Here is a 12,467-nt window from a genome sequence, read left to right as displayed (position 1 = left end):
TTGTTAGAAACTTAGGACCAACTATCTATTAGTCTTTATTTAGCACCCCCCCTGGCAGTGACAGGCAGCCGCTCACAGCCCGTGTCCACTTGTACCGTGTCCACTTGTATTCTACTGAGTGACTGTCTACAGGCTCAGGCTCCGCTCATCAGAGATCCTGATGTGCGGTGTGCTCCTGCGCTGTGCGTGTTGCCTGCCGGGCCGCCGCTGTAGTGACTGTCAGAGTGTCAGACTGTAGGACGTCACGTGATCACGCACGTGACGTCACAACACCGTCACCAAGAAGATCCGCGGGCTGCGCTGACACTTTCTGACTGACTCCAATCAGTCTATGCTGCTGATGCCATAATTTCCATGCTTGATATAGTCACAATGAGGTATGTCTTGTGTGTATTCGGATCCAGCCAGGCTATCCCTATAACATATTTTGTGAAGTTGCAAATGACAGCAAATAATTGACAATATATATATATATATATATATATATATATATATATATACTGTGTATAATATATATATATATATATATATATATATATATATATATATATATATATACTGTGTGTGTGTATATATTTATATATATATTCTGTGTGTGTGTATATATATATATATATATATATATATATCTATATATACATATATATATATATATATATATATATATATATATATATATATATATATACATACACACACCGTATATGTATATATATATATATACTGTCTATGTATATATATATATTTTTTTATATATATATATATATATATATATATATATATATATATATATATATACACAGTATATATATATATATATATATATATATATATATATACTGTGTATGCATATATATATATATATATATATACACACTGTATATAGTGTGTGTATATATATATATATATATATATATATATATATATATCTCAAATAAATGTATGTGTGTGCCCCCCCCCCCCCCCCCCCGTTATCTGCTGGCTGTCCAGTATTTTTTTGAAGGACAGCTGGCAACCCTACATGCCAATTGCAAACTTTATCTTCTTTGAATTCTTTATTTAAATAGGCCATATTTTTGTTGGTGTATAATGTCCCTTTAAGGGCTAGATTACAAGTGGAGCGCAGAAATTTTGCGTGCATGCAAATGGTTAAATTACCCATTTGCGGGCCAGTGACTGACAATTAACCACCCGTTACAAGAGGGCATTATAGTTTTTATGAGGGCATTATAGTTTTTTAAGGGACTGGTCCCTCAAGTAATAACTTTATTTAAGATGTGTTGCCACTGTGTTTTTGATTTAAAGGGACACTAATCCCAAAATATTTCTTTCATGATTCAGGTACAGATACAATTTTAAACAACATTCCAATATACTTCTATTATCTAATTTGCTTCATTCTTTAGATATCCTTTGTTGAAGAAATAGCAATACACATGGGTGAGCCAATCATTACAAGAGGCATCTATGTGCAGCCACCAATAAGCAGCTACTGAGCCTATCTAGATATGCTTTCCAGCAAAGGACATCAAGAGAATAAAGCAAATTAGATCATAGAAATAAATTGGAAATTTGTATAAATGACAAGATCTTTCTAAATCATTCAATAAAAATGTGGTTTTCATGTCCCTTTTTTTGTAAATGTAATACATTTTGTGTATGATCATGGATAAATAAGTATTTTGTTAAATATGCAAATGTTAGACAAATACATAGAACTGAGTATAATGCTTGCTGTGCATGTAGTATTTGCCTAAGATTTATATATCTAACAAAATGCTGGTTAGGTTATCCATGTTGTTACTGGTCAGAACAGGAGCTGGCGTCCCTGCAGAGTCCCCATGCGTGTGTCATTCATTGTCTAGCACTCCAGTCACTTGCTTCCAGATATTTCCACCCCTTTCTCTCCATAATTTTGCTGTTAAATTGAGAACTGTAATGCCTTGTGTTGTGTAGTCAGGGTTTACAAATAAATTAAAGATAATAAAAATATTTTTATTATAAAGGTTGTATAATACTATTGTGCTGAGTGTTCACACAGCACTGTATGGTGACTGTAAGTGGCAATAAGCACTAGCAGATATATCATACGTAATTACCTTTTTAATGAACAAGGAGTCCAGGATTCAGGAGTCAGACTGTCACGCAGTCAGTCAGTGACTCAGGACTCATCGGTTGATTCGGATCAGTTCAGCGATCGGTGCTTCTGTAGAGAATCTGCGTTTCTGCGGCTCTGCCTCTCACACGCGTCACGTGACCAATAGGTGAACTGATGAACTGGTTCAGTTAATCGAACCGTCCGAAATGAACTGATTCATCTAGATGAACCGAACTTCACCTCACTACTGTATACCTGCAATAAAACTGTAGCAGTTGGGTAGGTAATATATAATAATCAGCAGCAATATGAATGCATTTATTTTACCCCAAATACAAACCAGGAATAAAGTAAAGCACATATATCTCTGTAACCCTTTAGCTTGTATTAGCTGCTACAGATGATTCTCTTTCTACCAGTAGAGGTTTGTTTGTGCCAGTCATACCCTCTAGGCCGCACTATGCAGTTCCTCTTACTGCTAAATATCTCCCCCTGCTATTTCACTAATGAACCCTTTCAACTGAAATTAGCCATTTCAAGTGCTCAGTGGGAGATCCAGTCATAGGAATGTGTGTGACTACAGGCTACGAAGGCTTGGTGTGGCAGCGTAAAGGGACAGTCAAGTCCAAAAAAAAACGTTCATTTTTCAAATAGGACATGTAATTTTAAACAACTTTCCAATTTACTTTTATCAACAATTTTACTTTGTTCTCTTGGTATTCTAGTTGAAAGCAAACCTAGGGAGGCTCATATGATAATTTCTAAGCCCTTGAAGGCCACCTCTATTTTATTTACTTTTCACAGCAGGGGAGAGCAAGCTCATGTAGGCCATATAGATAGCATTGTGATCACGCCCATGGCTAGTGGCAGACACTGCACTAATTGGCTAAAATGCAAGTCAATAGATAATAACTAAAAGTCATGTGATTAGGGGCGGTCAGAAGATGCTTAGATACAAGTTAGTCACAGAAATTAAAAGTGTATTAATATAACAGAGCTGGTTTTGCAAAACTGGGGAATGGGTAATAAAGGGATTGCCTATCTTTTTAAACAACAAAAATTCTGGTGTTGACTGTCCCTTTAATGTGTGTGAGGTGCGATTGGAAATCTGCTGAATTTTCTATAGCACAAATAACAATTGGAAATAATATGTAGTGTACAGTTATGTGCCACACACTGATGCATGTATGTGCATTGTTCATGATGTTTAACAAAGACAGACACAGACAGCTGTGTGAACATGAGGCAACTACTTGCAGTGCTGCAAAGCAGATTATTTGTAAACTGAATGGTGTCAGCGGCAGTAATTTGAATCCATGGTTGGCACAGATGTTGGCATTGTATCCCAATCATGTTTTGCCCACCACAGGACAAGTCAAGGCATGCTATGATAGACAAAGACATGGAAATTGTACCCAGGTCATGCTCTTTCCAAGTCTTTTTCTGTCCTTTAAAATCTTTAACCTCACCATAGTCTTTTTGTTTATATAAAACCTTCAGGTTTATAGATGATTTTATAAAGAAACATAAATACTTATTTGCAATACTGAAACTAAGCACATACTAGCAGGGCTAAAGTAATTTAAAGCAATATTACCTATTTATCTATCATTATACTTGATATAAGCAATGCCTTCACTGAATTATAAAATATTTGCATACAAAAGAAGTGTTTCAAAAACAGCAATTTTACTTGCAAAAGTTATGCATTCAACTTTGATGGCCATTAATATGCAATGTCACAGGCTTAGACAGATACTGTAGGTCTGCACTACCACTCAGCTTCAATGTGTATACATAAGAAGATGCCAGCAGGTCGTGGGTGCAAGGGTGTGTGTGGCGAAAGGGGTAAATTACTTTATGAAACTGAAAGCCTTATGTAGTCTCATTCATGTTACAAGTGACATTTACTGTTGTGTCCCTTTATAGAGACATAATAAGAGTGTTCGGGTTTGGCCTGAACTAAAGGTAGCAACCCTATTTGCATGCCCTTATTGTATTCAATAGCTTAGATTAATTAAAGGGACATGAAACCCAAACTTTTTTTTCACGATTGAGATAGAGCATACAATTGTAAACAACTTTCCAAATTACTTCTATTATCTAGTTTTCTTGGTTTTCTTGGTATCCTTTGTTGAAAAAGATACCTAAATAGACTTAGGAGCTGGGAGCTAGCTGCTGATTGGTGGCTGCCTATAAATGCCTGTTGTCATTGGCTTACCGATGTGCTTAGATAGCTATCACAGAGCATTATTGTTTCATCAATAAAGAATACAAAGAGAATAAAAAAAAAGTATATGCACTATCTGAATCATGAAAAGAAAAAGTTTGTGTTTCATGTCCCATTACGAATTCAAAGAACTGTCCAGTAATATGAATTTTTCCATATTACTATGCTACTTTATAAAGTGTAAATCAACTCTCCAAATCTTAGTGGGATTACATAGGATCTGCCTATATACGTTCCACCTTCTCTTCTAAGGACCTTATGATCTAAAACACTGGTTTATCAAGCCTGTCCTCAGACCTCCCTAATAGGCCAGATTTTCAGGATTACCTTGGATGAGAGTAGTTTAAAAACCTTTGTTAATGACGAGCTGATTAGATCACCTGCGCTGTAGTTCAGATATCCATAAAATCTGGCCTGTTAGGGAGGTCTCAGGACAGGTTTGAGCCGTTTATCTTGCTCTGCAGAGTTCTGAAAGTGAAGGAGACTGATACATTGCAATATAATGCTCAAAATAAACCCTAAAGGATTTTACATGATTCCTCTCCAAGCTGGCAAGTTTTTGGCAGAGATCAATTCCATCTACTCTGCCTTTATTAAGATTTTGATTTATTACTGTGCTGTCTGAAATACTCAGGCTGTGATTACTTTCTAGAAGTGAGCTGAAACCATCTAGTAGGTATAATGCTTACGTAGTATTGCAAGGGCTTTATCTATTAACATCTATTTACACCATAACTAATGTTCTTTCCCCACAAATATGCTGAGCTCAGAATGAATTATGAATTAATTACAGCAAGTAGAATGCATAATGTCAGATAATGGTTCCCCAGGGTATTTACAGGGTGTGAGCAGTAAAGCAATATTTGTTTTGCTATATGTCAGTCAGTGTCTCTTTAATGTTTATTTGTGTGCTCCATTCTGTGGTCCTGATTCATTAAAGCTGGCTGAGCCTGTTAGTTTTTAGCCCATAGCCCAGTCAGTCCCTGTTGGGTTTACTAAGAAAAGCAGTGCTGCTCAATGCTTCCCTACAAAGTAATGATTCGAAAATCCTTAATGTTCACAGCTAAATTACATGAAATGGGGCAAAATAAACAATGGAAGTATATTGCAAAGTTGTTTCATTACACATAACTGAACATTTTATATAACAATCTCAAGGTGTTTCTGTCCCTTTAAAGTATGCAGCGCCTGCTGGGTTAACTGAGAAACGCGTTGCCCTATTCTTCCGTTACAAAGTAATGGGGCATACAGTAAAACAAGATCTTGTTACATTTAACATGACTCTTAAAGGGACATAAAACACATTTTTTTTCTTTACAATTCAGATAGAACATACCATTTTTAAATCAACTTTCCAATTCACTTCTGTTGTCAAATTTGCATCATTCTCTTGGTATCCTTTGTTGAAGGAGCATCATTGCACTACTGGAAACTAGCTGAACACAGCTAGCAAGCCAATGACAAGAGGCATATATATATGCAGCTACCAATCACTAGCTAGCTTCCAGTAGTGCATTGCTGCTTCTGAGCATACTTAGATATGCTTTTCAACAAAGGATATCATGAGATAACAAAGCAGATTTAAAGGGACAGTCTACTCCAAAAATGTGATTGTTTAAAAAGATAGATAATTCCTTTATTACCCATTCCCTGTGTTTGCATAACCAACATGGTTATATTAATATACTTTTTACCTCTGTGACATCTCCCTGATCACATGACTATTTATTTATTATCTATTGACTTGCATTTTATCTATTTTACTGGCGTTAGCACAATGTTATCTATATCGCTCACATGAACTAGTAGTCTCCTGTTGTGAAAAACGAATAAATAAAAGCATGTGATAAGAGGCTTTCTATAGTGGCTTAGAAACAGGCAGAAATTTAGAGGTTTAAATGTTATAAAGTATACATATACAAAGTATAAAGTATACCTGAGGGACACTCATGTTTTATTAAATTTTCATGATTCAGATACAGCATGTAATTTTAAACAACGTTCCAATTTACTTCCATTAAAAAAATGTACACAGTCTTTTATATTTACACTTTTTTGAGTCACCAGCTCCTACTGAGCATGTGCAAGAATTCACAGACTATACGTATATGCATTTGTGATTGGCTGATTGCTATCACATGGTATAGGGAGAGTGGAAATATACATAACTTTGAAATGTGTTAGAAAAGAATTTACTACTCATTTGAAATTCAGAGTAAATGCTATTGTATTGTCTTGTTATCTTGCATTTGTTGATTATGCAAATCTACTGTGTTTACTGGTCCTGTTGGTTGTGCAAAGATGGGGAATGGGTAGTAAAGGCGTCAACTATCTTTCTAAACAATAAAAAAATCAATGCAAAAGAGGGGGATTCAATGGCACTACCTGGTAGGTAAAAATGACTACACCCTAAATAAATTGTCAGCTTGTATGCTATATAAACACAATAGGGTAGATGGTGCTGTGTATTGTTTAAACTTCAAAAGAAAATGGAATGGATATAGTAACCATTCTAGAATACACATATAGCACTCACGTAGCCATATTCAACACCTTATGTGCTGTTAATTGAAACAATCACCTAATGGGTTGGGAGTGTCGCTGCAATACTTAAAACATAACTTTTATAAATACGCAAAAAAACAGGAGATAAAATTGAGGGATGTGCAATTAAAACATTATGTTTTTAATTGCACATCCTTCAATTTTATCTCCTGTTTTTTTGGCTACATGAGTGCTATATGTGTATTCTAGAATGGTTACTATATCCATTCCATTTTCTTTTGAAATAAAAAAATCAAGTAAAGTGTCCCTTTAAATACCAGGAGTAAATAGCAAAGTTGTTTAATATTGCGCGCTCTATATGAATAACAAAATACATTTTTTGGGTTTCATGTCCTTTTAAATGTTATCTATCTAAAAAACAACTCAAATCAAAATAAAAAAATGCTTGTGTAGGTTACCTAGGGGCATATTTATCAAAGATCGCTTCTCCATAACCTGTCCGCTTGCTCTGAGGCGGTGGATAGAAATCGACAGAAATCAAGCCGATTGAATACGATTGGGTTAATATACACCCTCTGCTAGCGGGGGTGTATATCTTCATGCAACACCTTTTTCTTAGCCTGGTCACCCGGTCACCAACACTGTGAAGCCCATTTCATAGAATCCAACACAAAGTAAAATAATCTAACTTCTTAGAATTAAAAGGAAAAGCAAAAGGGATTGGCTGTTTTTTTTCTTAAATGATCACAATCTTAAAGTCAAACTAAGTGAAGCTTGATTACTCCATTTCCCCCAAAACAACAATATTAAAGGGACATGAACGCCCAATTTTTTCTTTCATGATTTAGATAGAGTTTACAATTTTAAAAAACTTTTCCGTTTACATCTATTATCTAATTTGCTTTGTTCTCTTAATATTCTTTGTTGAAACGCATACCTAGATAGGCTCAGAAGCTAAAAGCTAGCTGTTGATTGGTGGCTGCACATATATGCCTCTTATGATTGGCCTGCCAATGTGTTCAGCTATCTCCCAATAGTACATTGCTGTTTTTTTCACTAAATGATGCCAAGAGAATAAAGCAAAATTGATAATAGACGTAAATTTTATAGTTGTTTAAAAATGAATTTTCTATCTGAATCATGATAGAAAAAAATGGATTTCATGTCTCTTTAACATTAACCATTAAGCATAAATTAAATTGTTTGCAAATAGTAAAAAAAAGTGTGTAAATAGGGACAGTATATAGATCCCAATACTATTCCATGATCTCTTCCACTGACCCACAGCTTATTGCAAACTCAATAATAAATAAAGGTTAAGTGAGTAAAACCCTAGTTTAGTGGGATACTATATTGTGCTTCCTTTGTCTTGTATCATGCAGAGATAAAAAGAATATCCCTTTATGAACTTGCCTACGGCATTGAGATCTATAGTTTCCTTTAGTGACTCTCAGGGAAAACCTCTCACTTCTGTTTAGTGTAGGTAAATGTTTGCCTGTCTGTCTTCTCGTCTGCGGCTGCATTTCTCCCAGACACTGAAACTGCGGATCTCCTATTTCTGTTCTTCACTTTATCAGACTTTTGCGTATTATCTTTGCCTTTGTGTGTTTCAGTTGCTTTGTCTGTTTACGTCAATGTGAGTTTGTTATTTTAGAATCTGACAAGCACAAGTGACCTAAATACTAAGATCAACAGACAGCGAACCAATATAGCGGTATTCATTTAACCGAATGTGTAAGTTAAATAGCACACTGACATATCCCAGATGGTTGCTGGTACAAGCTTGTAGCCTTAGGAGATCTCTGCTCAAGCAGCAGGGATTGTGAAGACGAGTTGGCGTATTCTGTCTGTTGTGCGCCAGTGATTGTAGACTATAGGAGCTCCAGATTAGGATGCAAACAAGAGGAAGACTTGCAGAATATATGCTTGGTGCTGTCTCCTGCCTTTAATCTACCAATAGAATCATGAAGAATTGAGAACAAGGAATTTATGGCAATCTATAGTTTATTATCAACATATTAAGGGCTGCAGATGAGCTATTTTCAATGTTGACCTAATCTCAATCAGTTCATCGTTTATTGGTAGCACTTTTTTCATTATCTGTTCTGTGAAAAATTTGCCTACACTTATCGTGTTGTTTGTTTTAGGCATGCCCAAAAATATGTAAATAAGTTAAAACCTTTTATGCAGTTTGGAAAGATTCCAAAAAAAATAAAAAATGGGAACTACAAAAGTTATCTTCAAGTGTGCAAAGTTTAGAAATTAATAAAAACTAGTCATAAGAAAGAATATCCCAATGTTCAATTTTCACTGATTCTCTATTGTAATCTGATTTAGACCAAAAGTTAATATTCTACTTAATCTCATTTAATCTATAGGAATGCAAATGCCACAGAAAGATAATGTTAATATATTTAACAATAAAAATAAACATATAATACATTCAATATAAAATAAAAATTGTCCAAGTAGGTTAAAATGTTAATAGCTATAGTTGTGTACACAGTTTTTAAAATTATAGCTAGGATTGAGCCCGAAACATTGCTTGTACACTGTTGGACCCTGTAACTAAGAATGAAATAAAGGTCCTTTTTAAATTTCATCAAATGGAGGTCTGAATATTCTTACTGGTGACGGGCTTGGTAAGCTTCCTCCATGTTTTGACAGTGTGATGCTGATGCTAGGGTTACGGCAAGAGGCATGTGACAAAGTTCATGTGTTACTCAGTTACTGCTAGTCATCACTACGTGTTTCGACTCGATATGGAGCCTTTCTCAAACTATAGTGACCTCCTTCTTTGTTCTTCTTTATATTCACTGTAAACTGCAGGATCATCTTTGGTTAACCCCTTAATAGATCTTGGTTATTAGAGACATCCAAACAGAATGTCCTATAAATTACTTGTAAATGTTGAGCTTTTAATAAGCGTGTATATTTTTCGCTCTTATAGACAGTAGTCATCTTATACTTGGCATGTGCCATTCCTGTTTGGCTGATTAAAATCCAATTTCTCAATAATGAACAACACATTTCTGGGGCCATTTTTCAAATGACTTGATAAACCCCAGATAATACTTTTCCAGTTATTAACCAGTACCTCAAAAAAAGTTTTAGCATGGAACGTTGGTTTTATGCATGGACACAACATTCTGGCATTACCCCTCCATATTGGGTGACAATAAAAAGCAACGTCACCAGACACGAACACTGCCTACTCCATCAAAGAGACATAAATACAGATGTCTCTGTTTTGGAGCAAAATAGGTTAATTGCACACATCACCTATTAGGATCATTACACATTATTATTCAATATACTGGACCTTCAACCTGTAATGTATGATACATGCATATACACATATGTGCAAACATGTATACACACACATCTTTGACCCCTTCTCAAACCTTGGCATATATCATATCCATTTAATTCTCTCAAAACACTTTTTTTTTTTATTTATAAACATTTGTTTTTCATAAGTATTAAAGGGACAGTATACACTCATTTTCATATAACTGCATGTAATAGACACTACTATAAAGAATAAGATGCACAGATACCGATATAAAAATCCAGTATAAAACTGTTTAAAAACTTACTTAGAAGCTTTCAGTTTAGCTTTGTTGAAAAGGTAGCTGGAAAGCCCACTGCAAGTGGGAAATAAGACACTTTCCCCCCTCCCCCTTCTTTTGCATATGAAAAGACCCTTTACACAAACAGGAGCAAGCTGGAGAAGGTATACGTCAGTACTCACATAAAACTTTGGGGCTTGGTTAGGAGTCTGAAAATCTGAGCAATGTTATTTAAAAATAAGCAAAACTAAACTTTTTTTTTTTTTTAAAAAACTTCATGGGCTATATAAATAGATCATCTACAAAACATTTATGCAAAGAAAAAATGAGTGTATAATGTCCCTTTAAGGCTAAGGGCAAGATTTATCAATTTGCATGTTGTGAACCAGTCCGCATTTTATCGCAAGTTTTTATTCCCCGTATTTAGCATTGCAAAAGCGAATGCTTGTGCAATAAAGTCCCCCTTCTCTAGCACAACCAATTACATTAGAGAACGGCTTTCCAATTACCTTGCTCGAGGAGAGGGTTAACGAAGCAGCGGTTTAAAAGGCTGGTTCATAAATATCAGTTGCAGACTCAAATGAGCGAGCCTGCAACCGATCGGGGCATTCGTCTCATAATAAATATAGCCCTACGTATAACTTAAAGCCTTTATTTCCATAGCATTTTCATGTATATTGTTATGCGATCTAGCATGCAATAATAGTTTTTTTTTAAGTCTCAAAAACACAAAATGTTATAGTCATATTTTGGACTGCACTCAACTCACTACTTGGAATACAAGAGCAATGAGCATGTTAATAGCGCTCTCTGTGATACATATTAACATTATAGGGCACACTTAAAAAAGTTTCAGCCATGGTGAGATGCTTTTCCTAGTCAAAAGGATGATCTTCATGGAATCATTCTGAAGTAATGGATGACACCAGACTAGTTATCACAAGCCACACTGAAATATGCCCAGAGGCCGAAATATTTAAATGAGATGACTCTAGAGTCATTCACTGGCTGTTTATGCTTGTGAAGTAATCAGTAAGGTAATATGCTAATCCTTCTAAAGTCTTCCATCCAAAATCCATAGATAAGATATACTTGCTGCAATACCCCTGTCCAGCTGGCATGGTCTTGATGTTGGGCTTAGGTTTTGACCCTGCATGGCTCTTTGGCTTGTGACAGGAACAGCATGAACTATAGTTAAATCGCTGAGTACAACATGAAGTAAGGCACTATAAAAATAAAATGTGCACAAACCTATACATAAATCATACAAACCAATTCCTGGTGTATGTGTCCTTTTTAATGAGGGTTGCAACAGTCTCTATTTTACAAATAGTTCATTTGATGTTTCCTTAAAGGGACATTATACACTCATTTTTTCTTTGCATAAATGTTTTGTAGATAATCTATTTATATAGCCCATAAAGTTTTTTTTTTAAATTAATGTATAGTTTTGCTTATTTTTAAATAACATTGCTCTGATTTTCAGACTCCTAACCAAGCCCCAAAGTTTTATGTGAATACGCTCGACTACCTACTCCAGCTTGCTCCTGTTTGTGTAAAGGGTCTTTTCATATGCAAAAGAAGGGGGAGGGGGGTAGTGTCTTATTTGCCACTTGCAGTGGGCTTTCCAGCTACCTTTTCAACAGAGCCAAACTGACAGCTTCTAAGTAAGTTTTTAAACAGTTTTATACTGGATTTTTATATCAGTATCTGTGCATATTATTCTTTATAGTAGTGTCTATTACATGCAGTTATATGAAAATGAGTGTATACTGTCCCTTTAAAGACAAAGAGAAAAACACAACATACATAGCTTGTGAGTACATTGAGTATAGACAGACGATTAAATACAAAAATTTATAATTGTAGATTATCCAGTTATCCATCAATACAGTAATTTTTGTCTTTCCTATTTTTCTTTTCTTCTCCAAATTAACTAGTAGGCAAAATAAAATGTCAGTGCTAAAGTTCACATTATTAAGAAAAGTGTTGTGTATACCTCAGTGCCAAACTACTTAGTTATTTAGAGCTCTATGGTCACTCCCCGTCTGGACAGAATGAC

The 12,467-nt window shown here is 35.1% G+C and overlaps 1 protein-coding gene across 9 annotated transcripts in view; it reads left to right on the top strand.

Annotated features, from left to right (window-relative positions):
- Positions 1-12,467, top strand: part of TACC2 (transforming acidic coiled-coil containing protein 2) — a 302,667-nt gene that overhangs the window by 184,387 nt on the left and 105,813 nt on the right. The window lies entirely within an intron of this gene.

The sequence above is a fragment of the Bombina bombina genome, chromosome 9 (assembly GCF_027579735.1).
Source record: "Bombina bombina isolate aBomBom1 chromosome 9, aBomBom1.pri, whole genome shotgun sequence".
Classification (NCBI taxonomy): Eukaryota; Metazoa; Chordata; class Amphibia; order Anura; family Bombinatoridae; genus Bombina; species Bombina bombina.
The sequence above is the reverse complement of the archived record's forward strand: the minus strand, read 5'-3'. Positions and strand labels throughout refer to the sequence as shown.